The 14533-nt window shown below is 37.6% G+C and overlaps 1 long non-coding RNA gene across 1 annotated transcript in view; it reads right to left on the bottom strand.

Moving 5' to 3' along the window:
- LOC138826874 (uncharacterized) overlaps window positions 1-14533 on the bottom strand; it is an 80809-nt gene that overhangs the window by 57285 nt on the left and 8991 nt on the right. Inside the window, exon 2 of the long non-coding RNA XR_011371884.1 lies at window positions 11943-12009. This is a non-coding gene — a long non-coding RNA (uncharacterized lncRNA). The remainder of the gene's footprint in view (window positions 1-11942; window positions 12010-14533) is intronic.

Below are 14533 nucleotides of genomic sequence, written 5' to 3'. Positions count from 1 at the left end.
AAAAAATAAAAAAAAGATGCAATCAAGTGAAGGTAGTTTTGAGAGCTGGAAAAAGGAAGTTAATTGAAGATTAACCTCTGAAAACAAGACCCGGGAAACCTGCAGAGCTCTTTTTTTTATATTCAACTTTAATTAATGCCATTCATTCTTTCCTCTCATTTGACACAAATTTATGAAGCATGCATGTTGTGCAAGGCACTGAACTGCACTTTCAGAATGTGGGATGAAAATCCAGTTTCTGCCTTCTTCTTCAGTGGCTTACAATCTCAGGATGGTAAAAATGTCCTGTCATAACTCAGTTGAGGTGTGGGTGGAGCAGCGTCTGGGATAGAACTTTGCTTCAACTCCAAAGACGAGCCTGTCTTTTCATCTCCAAAGCAAATGTAGTTTCTTATCATTTGAATCTTACATGAATTTTTCTGATGAGAAACTTAGTAAATGAAAAGGATACTTCTTTCATCCATGTATGACCATGTGACCCCCATGGGCCCTTTGATACCTCTGATGTTCTAAGTGGTCCTGCTCATCTTTTCTAAACCCCCTTAAAAGTAAATCAAACCCTCTCCCACTAGTCTCTCTCTCTCTCTCTCTCTCTCTCTCTCTCTCTCTCTCTCTCTCTCTCTCTCTCTCTCTCTCTCTCTCTCTGTCTCTGTCTCTGTCTCTCTCTCTCTCTCTCTCTCTCTCTCTCTCTCTCTCACACACACACACACACACACACACACACACACACACACACAGAGTTGGAAATTGTGTTGCTGACATTGCTGTCCTTTGCTTCAGTTTCTCCCATTCAAGGAGGCAATGTGTGCCAAATGATCTAAGAGTTAAGGCTACCTTTTGACTCTACAGCTTGTGGTTATGAACCAACATTCAACATCTCTCCATACTGTCAAAAACTGTATCAGCAGTCCTCAGAGCTGGAAACAGCAGTCACAGAATGAGGTTCCATGTCTCTCTGTTTGACTTATAAAATGTCAATCATTGTGTGGTCTCAAATACATTGACTTGCTCACTGTTTGGTAACATTGCAATGACAATGTGTTTTAAATATATGCTGGAAGGACAATTTAAACACTTGACAGCAGTGAGATTCAAGACAGACCATATTTTCTTTTCAGAATCTAGTATGCAACAGAATCTGCACATACTGCCAGTGTGTCATTGTCATTTACATAGTCTTCTAGTGTAACAGTGTTGATTTAGCAGGCATTTTGCTGGTTGATTTTACCTTGAAAACCTGACATAGGAGAAAGGGTTGCTAGCTGAAAAGAACAAAGAGGGTTTGAGCTTAAGAGGTCAGCATATACTTTTCCTATTTATTTCAGTCATTCCCTGTATACATTACTTTTTCCTTAAACTCCACACTAGGCTTACTGTACTAAAACTTTTAGCCTTACAACGTTCCATATAATACTCTGAAGCTGATCATCTAACTTTTATTAGGGGGAAGGAGCCAAAGAGAATATAAAGGACAAGTCACAAAGGACAATGGAATATGCTACATTATTGAAATAGAAAACTGTGTTTGTTCCTCAAATTATTTTTCCCTCTTCAGATTCCTACCAGAAACAAAAAGTCAAATGCCTTAGACTCTTGCTCCAGGGTATTTTCTGCTTGGGTTTGTTTTCCCAAACATTTGAACTCCTTGAAGGTACTGTGCTATGAAAACAATGAGAAGTGCTTGGCCTGACAGGAAGAAGTTCCACCTCATTTGGAAAGAGAGTGAGGATCCGGGCACAAAGGCTTTCCTCTCTGGTTAGATCTTTAGCAGATATGTTCGTGGTCAACATCATCACAGAAGAGCAGCAGGTCCAGGTACTCCAAATGGACCAAAATGGCTTAGATAAAGAACATGGGCCCTGTTTCCTGGGTAAAACTTAAACCTCTGAAGGAAACACAAAGATGAAAAGTGAAGACAAAGACTAGTATTCCTACCATCTCAGTAACTCCTAGATAATAGAGTACATCACATTTCTTAGTCACAGAAGATGGTGTTGACCATGCCTGACAGTTTCAAATACAAAGTTGTTAACAATATTATTAGAATTATTCTACTCAAAAAGTTATCTTTCCCAGGGTATATTTGGTTTCTCATCCCAAGACATTGCCATGAATTCCCAGTCAGAAAACCTAGAGGCTACTGAATATTATTCTAGTCTTAATTCTATTCCACAGCCTTGAGCTAACACCATTTTGTGATTGTCAAGAATAGGAAAGACTGTGAAATTTTATCCAATTGATTAACAAGCTAGCCTGCCAGTTTCACAGGTGCTACTAGCTGATGCAAATCTTGAGTCAAAGACTACAGACTTTCTAACTGTTGACACAAAATACTAGCATGAGGACAATGGTGCTTTTGTTTGTTTGTTTTTTGTTTTATTTTTTGTCCATTCTTCCTTACCCTCAAGTTCCATGGAGATATGCAGACAAACAAACACAGATGCCTACACAAGCAGTGGGCTACATTTCAGGAAAGAGATGCTGAACTCAGGGAACTCAAATCTTTCACACTAGATAGCAACTTTGCCCCAAAATGACACAGTACTTCTGTCTTCAAGACTGTGCTATACAAACCTCCTTAAAAACACTTTCCAGGGCAAAGGACAATCTGAGTTTCAGCTCCTGAGATATGCAGAAATGTTATAAATTCAAAGGAAATTTTCTACCAACTAAGCCTGCTATAGCATGTATAAAGCCTAAAAATATATAACCTCAGTCCTTAAAGAATCCCATAAAAGAGCTTAATTTGCTGATGTAGGACTACAAGCCAAGAACTCCACATTTCAATGCTTCTTTTGCTGTGATTATGAAATAGGGATGATATCTGCCCACTCATTACTTATTTTGAGAAATAAAGGAAAAAGAACAGTTTGACAAATGCTTTGAGTTTCATGATGGACACGCTAAAAAAAGAAGCACATAATATATAAACATACTGGATTTTAATCACACTTTTATTCTCTGATGCCTTTGGAGGAAGTGTGATATAAACATACAGATATTTTATTCTGATAAAGTGGAAATGCTGATTTTTTGTAAATGTTGATCATGAGTTTAAGCCATTACTTTCATCAAGCTGTAAAGCTGATTAGATATGTTTAAATGTGCTTTTCTTACTGAAAGCACTGTTTAGACTTTTTTTTTAGAAATCAAATAGGTTGGCTGTCTCTTCATCACATACCTTTATAGCTAGCAGAGTACTGACCCTTGCTCTCCAAGTTCTCCTAACAATCTCTACATACCTCCTTATCTTATACACAAGGTTGGCAGGTACCAACCCTCTATCTTCTACCACAAAACTAGGGCTTCTCTCCATTCTTTCAGTCTTTTGGGGGGGGGCGGTCCGGTCGTGGGGCCTGAACTCTGGGCCTGGGCGCTGTCCCTCAGCTCTTCAGCTCAAGGCTAGCACTCTACCACTTGAACCAGAGCACCACTTCGGCTTTTTTCATTTTGCTTATGTGGTGCTGGGGAATCGAACCCAGGGCCTCATGCATGCAAGGCAAGCACTCTACCACTGAGCCACCTTCCCAGTCCCCATTCTTTCAGTCTTAACTTTCTTTCTGCTGTTAGGTGATTTTGGCATAAAGTCAAACTAGGTACAAACTTATAGGTGTAAGTATCAAAGAACTCTACAGTTGTCTTGAATTTTACCTGAATGTTCAGGGTCAGGTGGTTTCATCACTATAATCCTAGCTACACAGGAGGCTGAAATCTAAAGATCATGACTCAAAGCCAGCCTGGGTAAGAAAGTCCATGGAACTCTTATCTCCAAATAACCACAGAAATCTGGAAATGGAGTTGTGGTTCAAGTGGTAGAGCAGTAGCCTTGAACAACAAAGAAAGCTCAAGGAAAACACCCAGGCCCTGAGTTCAAGCCTCAGAGTTCAAGCCTCAGAGTACAAGCTCATATGTGTATGTGTGCATGCATGTACACACAAACACACACACACACACACACACACACACACACACACACAATCTGAATGAGTTTAAGAACCTCCACAATTCTGGGATTAATCCTACTGGCAATTGTGCCAAGACGTGACTTATATTTCTATGAAAAGTGATTATATACAGGTAATTTGTAAACTTCTATGTGAGAATGCCCAGACCACACCCCAGCTCAAGTTAATCAGAACATCTGAAGATGGAACCCAGAACAGGCATTTTGGCAAGCATAATGGATTATTCTGATAGTCATTCGGGTTTCAGAGTTATTTAAAATACCATTAATAGAATTCCAGTAATGTTTATCTTATAAATTATATAGAATAATATAAAAAACACAAGCATATCTAGTCACTGAAGGGCAAGGAAACAGAGAGAGAGAGAGAGAGAGAGATTTAAGAAAATAAGCTATTTCTAAACTAAGTACATCTTAACAATATGTATAAATTGCCTGATTTCCTTTAATACAAAAGAAGAGAATCTAAAAGGACTCAACAATAAGCAGTGAAGTGAAACATATCCACTCAGTGGAAAATAAGAGGCAAAATAAAAACATATAAGTAAATAAATATGGGCACAAAACTGTATATATACAATTCCAGCTAAATATACCATGTATTTATAAAAAAAAACCTTTACAATAAAAGGTCAGAGTTGTAAGATTATAAATGAGTCTCCTCCATTTTTTCCAAAGATACATTTATCTTTGCCCTGTTGAAGTATCTCAAGTATCTTTATAGCAGCTTTATTAAGTCATCATTTATATGCCATAAAATTTATTTTGTTCATGAAATTCAATGAACTTTCTTTTTCCCTTCATTTTTAAAAAATGTAATGGTTTCATTGTTCTACTTTTACCCATGCATTTGAAGTAACTTCTCTCATGTTCAACCTTCTTACCCTCTCCTTTCACAGATTCCCATCCCCAGTCTCTTTGTTTTACATTCATGTCATTTAATTACATCTATGTTCCACATAGGAGAAAGAATATATATTTGTCTTTCTCAGTCTGCCTTATTTCACTTAGCATCATAACTGCCAGTAATTCTTTTTGGTGCTGAATAATATTCCACTATGTATATTCAGTATACCACATTTTCTTTATCCATTCATCAATTGATGACTGCCTGGGCTAATTTCACAGCTTTGTTATCATGAATAAACATGGATGTACAGGTATCTGGACTATATGTGTTGACCTATACCACCTCATATATATCTCAAAATCTATTTAAGACCTAATTTTTTCTATGATTTGTTTTGAAGGAGTAGAATATTCCTAGGAGTCCTAACTGCACACTATTCCTAAAAATTCTACTAAGGAGATTAACAATACTATTTTGCATACACGAATAAGTGAATGTCTCTTTACCTTGATCTCTGACTAAGTATAGATTTCACATTGTTATAGAGAGATCTTTATACTTTACCATCTTCTTCCCATTAATATCCCACCACTTATCATCTGGAATGTTTAACACACTCCTGAGACTAGAAAATTCACACACACACACACACACACACACACACACACACACCCTTTCTTTCTTCTCCTTCTTCCCTTACTGGCCTCGAGTAAATGCCTGCATCTGCCAGTCATTTGCTATTTTTCAAGGGAAAGCACAAAAATCCACTCCAGAGAAAAGTATCTGCATTGTCTGTCTCTGAAACCCACAGATCATCTGGCCAAATCTTAGAATTCATAATAAATTTTTTTCTGTGGTACAAATTCCACTCATTAACACTGGACATAAATTTCCATTATAGTTGGTAAGGAGAGAAAAACATTCCCTATTTTGTATGTTTTCAATTAGTAAGTCTTACTAGTTGTAAACATACAAAATAGAGAATTTCAAAATGAAATGATCTTTTCATCCCTTTATTTCAGAAATCAGGACTGTGCCTTGTGTCAGGAATGCTGTAGCTTGTGGTTCAGGAAGTATATTACACAAAAGCTTAGGCAAGAAGTTCTGTAATGGACAACCAACATCCAGCCAGAACTCTTTTCATCAAACCTGTTCTCTCATTGCTGTAACACCTGGAAGTGTGTATATCTTTCCTGGTTAGGAGAGACAATCTGCTATATGTTTGTCTATTTTTAAAGTTCTTTGTCTAATTATTTTACTCCATTAAAAATGTCTGTCCAGGGCTGGGAAGGTGGCTCAGTGGTAGAGTGCTTGCCTTGCATGCATGAGGCCCTGGGTTCGATTCCTCAGCACCACATAAGCAAAAAGAAAAAAGCCGGAAGTGGCGCTGTGGCTCAAGTGGTAGAGCGCTATCCTTGAGCTGAAGAGCTAAGGGACAGTGTCCAGGCTCAGAGTTCAGGTCCCACGACCGGACCTCCCCCCCGCCAAAAAAATGTCGGTCCAGGCATTCTATTTTCTAGAGAACCTGTGAATACACAATTCTTCTGTTTTTAAGTGCTCTGTGTGTGTGCATACGTGTGTGTGTGTGTGTGTGTGTGTGTGTGTGTGTGTGTGTGTGTGTTTTACTGGGGTTTTGAACTTAAGACCTTGTGCTTGGTAGATAGTTACTCTATTGCTTGAGGCTTATGCCCAGTCCTGTTTGCTCTGATTTTTTTTTAAATGGGCTTCACTTTCTTTCACTTGGACTACATTCCTCCTATTTGTGATTACCTCTGTAGATTAAATGTCAGGCACACACCACCATGTCCAACATCATATTGAAATGAGATTCTGCTCATTTATTTTTTCTTAGGCTGGCCTGGAACTGTGATCTTCTCAATCTCAACCTCCTGTATAGCTTGGACACCAAGCACAGCCACTGCACCCAGATATTTGTTGAGATGAGGTCTCGTCAAGGTTTTGACTAGATTGACTGAAAAAACTTAGATTCTCTTAATAGTTACTTCCAGAGTAGCTAGTATTAATGACATGAGCCATCATGCCTAGCTTTTTCAGTGCTTTCTTGGTTTTACTGAGAAACAAAGTGGCTATATTAGACACTGTCCAAATTCCTAGTGTTCAATTTCTTCAGGGCACACAGACTTCTAAACAGAGTATGATCTGTATCTCTTTGCTAAGAGGAAAAATTTGCAACTCTAGGATGTGTCCAATCAAGCACAATTCTAGGAAAGCTCAGAAATAATCATGGTAGTATGTCTGGAAATGGCCAAGTTTCTTCAGGATGTGCAGTAAATGACATATGGAGTAAATGGTATATGTTAGCACTATGAAGCTGCAGTGAATCTGCTCTACTTTGAAGGTAATGTATATGAATATTCCTAACATAAAACCTGTAATAGCTGAGCGCCAGTGGCTCACATCTGTAATCCTACCTACTGAGGAGGCTAAGATCTGAGGATGATGGTTCAAAGCCAGCGGAGGCAGGAAATTCTGAGACTTTATCTCCAATAAAGCACCAGAAAACTGGAAGTGGCACTGTGGCTTGAGTGGTAGAGTGCTAGCCTTGAGCTGAAGGACACGGCCCAGGCCCAAAGTTCAAGCCCCACAACCAACAATAAAAATCCCAAAACTATAACATTTGTCCATGTAATGAATCACAAATACTATTATCATTATTATTTCTCTCTGTTCCTCAAGAGCAGCCTAACTAATACAGTCAGAGAACGAGCTTCCTACTTCTGCTGTATTCTCAGTTTTCAAGGTGCCATATTTTGGGTGATCATGTTCTAAGCTCCAACAGAGTCTGTAATTCTATTCTAATTCCTATTGGGTCTAACTCAAACTTAGTGGCAAACACCTTACATTTATATGAATTCTCTTGGCTATCTCTAGACCTGGGTCAATCGAACCTTCTATCTAAACTCTCCAAATGGTGAAATCAGCATCAGCAGCTAAAGCATTCATGGAAAGCCTTGTTGAACCATCATTTGGCTACTCCACTTCACAGTAAAACTAGGATCATATCACAGAACCAGTATAGCTAAAGAATTCATAGAAAGAGAATGGTGCAGTTAAGTTCTAACCCTTACAACTGCCTACCATTCACTATGTGATGTAAGTTAGTCTCTGAAACTGCTTTGGCTTCTGAAAAATGTCTAATTCACAGGGTAGTTGTGAAAATAAAATATGAAGAGCCAGACCCAGAATAGGTACCCAATAGAAGTAGTTTCTTCCTTTTCTTGGCTGAAATTTGCAAACTAGGTGTTAAGATAATAAAAAGAATCTCCAGTTTCCAAGATTAGCCTTTTGTGGAGCTATTCCACTTCAAGGCAGTCTAATTAACACCCATTCTTCACCTTCACCCACGCATTCATCAGTTTCAACAACAGTTAATCACTAGCAGGAGGTCACAGGGTATATCCAGGCCTCCAATTTATACTTCTGAGTATGTTTGCTACAGGAAATTTAAATAAAATGACAACACAATACTTTATTTGTAGTTTTAAAAATATAGACACCTACAAATTCAAGCTCCACTCCATCCTAATTTTTAACACAATAAAATATTTCTAATTAAATATTTACTATAGTTTTCATAGTCATTTATAAGGCATTTATTGATGCTATAATTTTGCTGTTTTTCCTTGTGAAATATAAATGCTTATTCTCCCCCCACACACACACCCTCCCTAGATCTTTTTTTTTTGTTTCTCTCTTTTTTTTTTTTTTATTGTAAAGATACTATACAGAGGGTTACAGTTACATGAGTGAGGTAATGAGTACACTTCCTCTTGAACATTGTTACCCCCGCCATTGTTTTCCCCCTACCATCCCCTCCCTCCCTCCCTTCCCCGAGGTTCTTTTTTTTTTTTATTGTGATTAAGTGATTACATAATTTCCGGAATTTCACAGTATTGTGGAATAATGATGCTCATTTAAAGTCATAAGTTCATTCTAACTTTCCTGGAGCAAATTGTCTATCACAGTCTGTAACATATAACGGTGTTCACATGTTATACACCATATATGTGATCAGCAGCGTGGGGATATTTAGCAGTGGTTCAACCAGATGAGTCCCTCCCTAGATCTTTAAAGTAACAAAATGTTGCAGAGTTTGCAACACTGACTGTATACAACAATTAACAGGATAAAAAAAAATTAAATATTAATGCCTGAGGCAGACTATCTGGTAAAAGTTCATAGCAAAGCAAAACCATCGACTCCATGGCCATGAAGTAGAAGAGTGGGAGAAGAAGACTATAGAGTTCCATGATCCCTTTTGAGGACATTTCTCCATTTACCCAAGGGCCTCCCAGTGTTCCTCACCTCATTAGGGTTCTCTACCCTTCCAATCTTACTACTCTAGAGACAAAGTTTTCTGGTTGTTGTTGTTGTTGTTGTTTTAGCTGGTCCTAGGGCTTGAACTCTGGGATTAGGCTGAGTGCTGTCCCTGAGGTCCTTTCTGTTCAAGGCTAACACTCTACTACTTGAGCCATGGCTCCATTTCTGGCTTTTTCTCTGGTTCATTGGAGATAAAAGTCTCACAAACTTTCCTGCCTGGGCTGGCTTCAAATTGCAAGCCTCAGATCACAGCCTCCTGAGTAGTTAGGATTACAGGTATGAGCCACTGGCACCTGGCTAACAAAGCTTTTAGTATATAGATTTGAGGGAACCCCCAAGGGTCAAACTGTCTTTTTTGTGCTGTGTGCCATAGAAACCAGCTATCCCAGGACTGCCCATTTCTTTGCCGACTAGCCTCATTCCAGCTTCCTTCTTCCACCTGCTAATCCACCTTAATAGGTTCTCCTATGTCCAAACTAACAATCCTCAATCCTATTGACTGAAATGACAGGTTCTAGATAAAAAAGAGTTTCCTGTTTTATTCAGTTTTTCTAGAATGTGGATTTCTGATCTCTTCTCATGTTGTCACAGACAGCTTTATACAGTGTGGGCTGTTCATGTGTAGAAGAAGGAGTTTCTGAGTTTCTGTCAGCTTTCAATTTTTCAATCTTTTAAGAAGTTATGTTGTCCCTCCCCCACAGTATAACCCCTGCTTTCACTGTATTTGATGTCGGTATAATTTGTGGAGGGGAAGGGGAAAAACAAATCGTTTAAATAGGGATACAGGTGGACCCATTGCAACAATGAGATGTACAAGTCGTTATGTTGAAAATGAACTTTACAACTTTGGTGGGGGGGAGGGGGGCGGGGAGAATTGGTTGGGGGCGGTGGGGGAAGGATGGGAAAGGAAGGGAAGGGAAAACAAAGGAGGAGGCTACAATGCTTGATAAGAAATGTACTCATTATCTTGCCCGTGTAATTGTAACCCCTCTGTACAGTATTTTCACAATTTTTTAAAAAAACAGAAGTTATGTTGGAGGGTAAAACTGGGAAAGAATGAGGGGAGGGGTGACATTGTCCAGAAAGAAATGAACTCACTACCTACCCGACTTATGTAACTGTCACCCCTCTGTATATCACCTTTATAATAACAATTAAAAATAAAAATTTGTTTTACAGAAGTTATATCAGCTATGTAAAGAAAACAAAATTATGTTTGTTCCTTGCTTTAAAACTGCTTTCAATGACAGTAAAGATGAAACAAAAGAAAAAGCTTTTGGAATTGTTTGCCAGGAGGTAATGCAAAGGCAAGTCCTTCCTGCTGAGTCTTTACAATGGTATGAATCACAGAATTGAGCAAATTCAAGACAGCACACAATAGAACTCAAGCAAAGAGGAACAGGAATCATGCCTCAATTATAGATTCAATATTTGAAAAAGGGTGATTAAAATCAGAAGTAAAGCAGAAAGAGCTCAGAAATGCATGCATTATCTAGAGATTATACCAAAATCAGGAACACCAAAGGTCACACTTAGGTCACTTTTGAGGACCAGAAACCCCAAAGATCAAAGCTAGATGAATGCAAAAAGCCCCTGTGTCAGACTTTCTCTGGAAAGAGACATTAAGTAAATACTTTGGAAATCATCTCTGCTAACTCTAAGCTACAAACAACTCCTATTTCCCCAGTCTATTCATTTCCTTGCCTGTGGGAATCATCCTGAAGGAGTGAAAGTCTCTGAGACAAATTCTACACATCAAACTGGTTAACCAGACTGCCTAAAGAATATCTTGAGAAAACAAGTCCATACATCGAACAATATTCTATTTATGTATGTGCCCAGAATCTAAACTCTGTGTTTCTATTGTTTCAATAATAAAATTATTGATCTGAATAGCAATGTTATTTTTACCTGAAGCTTTAAAGCAAAGAGCAGTATTAGGATTTATACTGTCCGTGAATTTGTCTAAAGGATAACCCAAAAAGCTAATCTAGAAATTCATCTCCCAAAATAAAAAGAGACTATAGGATGAATCATAACAAAATTATAACATGGGGCTGTTCAAAGAAAAACCAAAGCACAGTATATTTTCTGTCCCTGTTTCATGCTAAGATTAAAGAGATTATACATATAAACATAAACACAATCTATCAAGCCAGATTGAAGGGAAGGCCAAGAGGTTCTCTCCAATAGCCTGACCTGTCTACTGGCCTCTGAAGTTGGTGGGAGTAAAGAAGAAGTAGCTCAGAAACACAATATAGAGATTCTTACCTAGAAAAGTTTAAAGACAAGAAGCTGGCTTAGAACTAACCCTGAAAATAGAGCAAAGACAGAGGGCAATTGTGAAAAGAAATGGCCTATATCTTGGGTACTGTGAACAAACACAGGTTTTCTCCAAGTCCAAGTCAGTCTGTTTGGATTACTATTACAAAATAGTCAATTGGCACAGATAAAAGGCAATGGTAAGAAAAAAAACGAAGTTGCTTTCTGCTTGTAACATGCCAAATTTAATCCATCTAATGTTCTGAACAAAATGGGCCCCCACAACATCCATATGTTGAAGCCCTAGCACGTAGTTTTGCTTCATGTGGAAACAGGGCCTTTAAAGAGGTGATCAAGTTAAAATGAGGTTACTGGTTAAGCCATAGTCTAAGCAGACTAATGTTCTTATAACCTGAGGAAATTTTAAAACTAGGATTTTGCCTCCACAAAGGATCAACCATATGAAGGGGCAGAAAAGGGAGAGTCATTGTGAGCCAAAGTCAGAAGCCTAGAATAGGTTCTTACCTTATGGTCTTCAGAAGAAACAATCCTTCGGGCACTTTGACTTTGGGCTTACTTGAAGTCTCAAAAACTGTAAGAAATGAATCCTTGTTGATTAAGCCACTCAATCTATGGTATTCTTTTTTTTTTTTTTTTTGCATTTACTGTGCTTTATTTATTTATTTTTAAATTTTATTTTATTTTATTTGAGAACATACTGTACAGAGGGGCTACAATTACATGGGCAGGATAATGCATACATTTCTTACCAAGCATTGGAGCCTCCTCCTTTGTTTACCCTTCACCTCCCTTCCCAGCCTCCCAAATCTATGGTATTCTATTGTACAGCACTGCCAAATTAAACCATCTAAGAAGCAAATTAATGAGAGAAAAGAGATGCATATTATTTTAAATGACAGACAAATAGATGAGGGAAGGGTAACAATGTTTAAAAGAAATGTACTCATTACCTTACTTAGATAACTATAACCCCCTGTTCACGTTTATCATATTTTTAATTAGAAAAAAACAAAAGATATTGTACTTACACAACGTTTTGAACAGTACTTTCATCAAATTTTAGATTAACCTCAAAAGTAAATTTAGAACTAAATTCACCAACTTCTAAAAAATGTTTGCCATCATCCTAGAAGAAGTAATGAGTATCTCTATCTTTAAATTTTCCATCACACAATGCTTAAAGTTTTGTAATTCCCTTGCTCCATCTGACATATGAAAATGTAAATAATTTATCTCTTATCTAAAAGCAAGTAAGTGTTTCTCATTAACAGAGCTGTATTCAGACAGAAGCACTACGTTGAAAGCATTAGCCATGTTCCTATGGCTAGAAAAGGGAACACTCTCGTGTTCCTCACAGTGGACTGATGCCATTTGTTGAAAGTTCCCAAAGGAAATGGTAATTAAGATATAGCCTGTCAGTCACCTCAGTGTCTTGGGAGAATTATACCTTCAGTTACTTTAAGGTTTAATGGCACATACAGTATGATAATTCTCTTTGATAATATATTACATTTTAAATGTGGTCAAAGTCTTACAATGCAAATAACAACAAAGGAACATTTAGGGAGGACCAACACTTAATAGACTGTATCTGAAAAGCTTTTTATAGTTAATATCAATTTTATCTAACATATATAGTTAACATGCTTAAATAAAAGTTAAAGGTTTTATTTAATTGAATATGATGCAATAGGGTATAATGAAAACTAATGCCTGTATTCAAAAGGGTGCCAGGTGAAAGTAGCAGGGTATAGAATTAATATACAAAAAGCAATAGCTTTTCTGTATGCCTACAATGAAAAGAGTGAGGCTGAAAGCAGAAAAGCAATTCTTTTCATAATAACCTCAAAAAAATGCCTAGGAATTAACCAAAGAAGTAAAAGACCTCTATAATGAAAACTTTAAAAAATCTGAAAAAGGAACTTACAGTAGATCCAAGGAAGTGGAAAAGCCTCCCATGCTCCTGGATTGGGCTGATTAACATCATGAAAATGGCAATACTGTCAAAAGCTATCTACAAATTCAATGCAATATTCATCAGTATCCCAGCATCATTCTTTAATGAAATAGAAGAAGCAACCCAAAAATTCATATGGAACAATAAAAGACCCCAAATAGCAAAAACAATCCTTAACAGGAAGAACAGTGCTGGAGGAATATCAATACCAAATTTCTAACTCTATTACAAAGCTGAGGTAATAAAAACAGCTTGGTATTGGCACATGAACAGCCTGAGTACCAATGGAATAGAATTGAAGATCCAGAAATGAACCCACAGACTTATGGCCACCTAATCTTTGATAAAGAAGCCAAAACAAGATGGAAGAAAGACAGCTTCTTCAACAAATGGTGCTGGCAGAATTGGCTGTACACATACAGAAAATTGAAGTTGGATCTGTATATATCACCATGCACCAGCATCAACTCCAGATGGATCAAAGACCTCAAGGTAAGAGCAGAGACCCTGAAAATATTATAGGGCACCTTGGCACAAGTCAAAACTTTTTAAAAATTTTATTGTATTGTATTGTAAAGGTGATATGCAAAGGGGTTACAGTTACATAAGTAAGGTAAAGAGTACATTTCTTGTCAAACAGTGTTATCCCTTCTCATTTTCTCCCACTTTCCCTTCTTCCCCCCCCCCCAGTTCCCCTCCCACCCCCGCTTGTAAAGTTCATTTCCAATCAAGTGTCTTGTGAGTATTTCTGTTGTGTTGGTTCATTCTTTGTCCTTTGTCTCACCATTTTGTTATTCCCCTTCCTTTTCTCAAATAAGATAAATGTATATTCAAGACACAGGGTACCAAAATAAAAGACACTGACAACAGGGGATAAACAAAAGGAAAAAATTGAAATAAACAAGAAATAACTTCACATAGTACATTAAAATAAACTTCTTTTTTCCATATCTTGGATTTCATTTTGATTAGCATCATTTTATATGGTCATAGGTACCTAGCTATTGAGCTGTTGTGATCCTCTACTAGGACTATCCTAGACATATACTATTACAACTGACGGAAACCATGGAGCCTGTATTTCTTTGCATCTGGCCTGAGCATTTACCCAAATGATCACAAATAAGGCCATAAGTAA

This window comes from Dipodomys merriami, unplaced genomic scaffold (genome assembly GCF_024711535.1).
Source record: "Dipodomys merriami isolate MVZ:Mamm:240054 unplaced genomic scaffold, mDipMer1.0.p SCAF_1, whole genome shotgun sequence".
Classification (NCBI taxonomy): domain Eukaryota; kingdom Metazoa; phylum Chordata; class Mammalia; order Rodentia; family Heteromyidae; genus Dipodomys; species Dipodomys merriami.
Note: the sequence above shows the minus strand (reverse complement) of the source record. Positions and strands in the feature narration are given on the sequence as shown.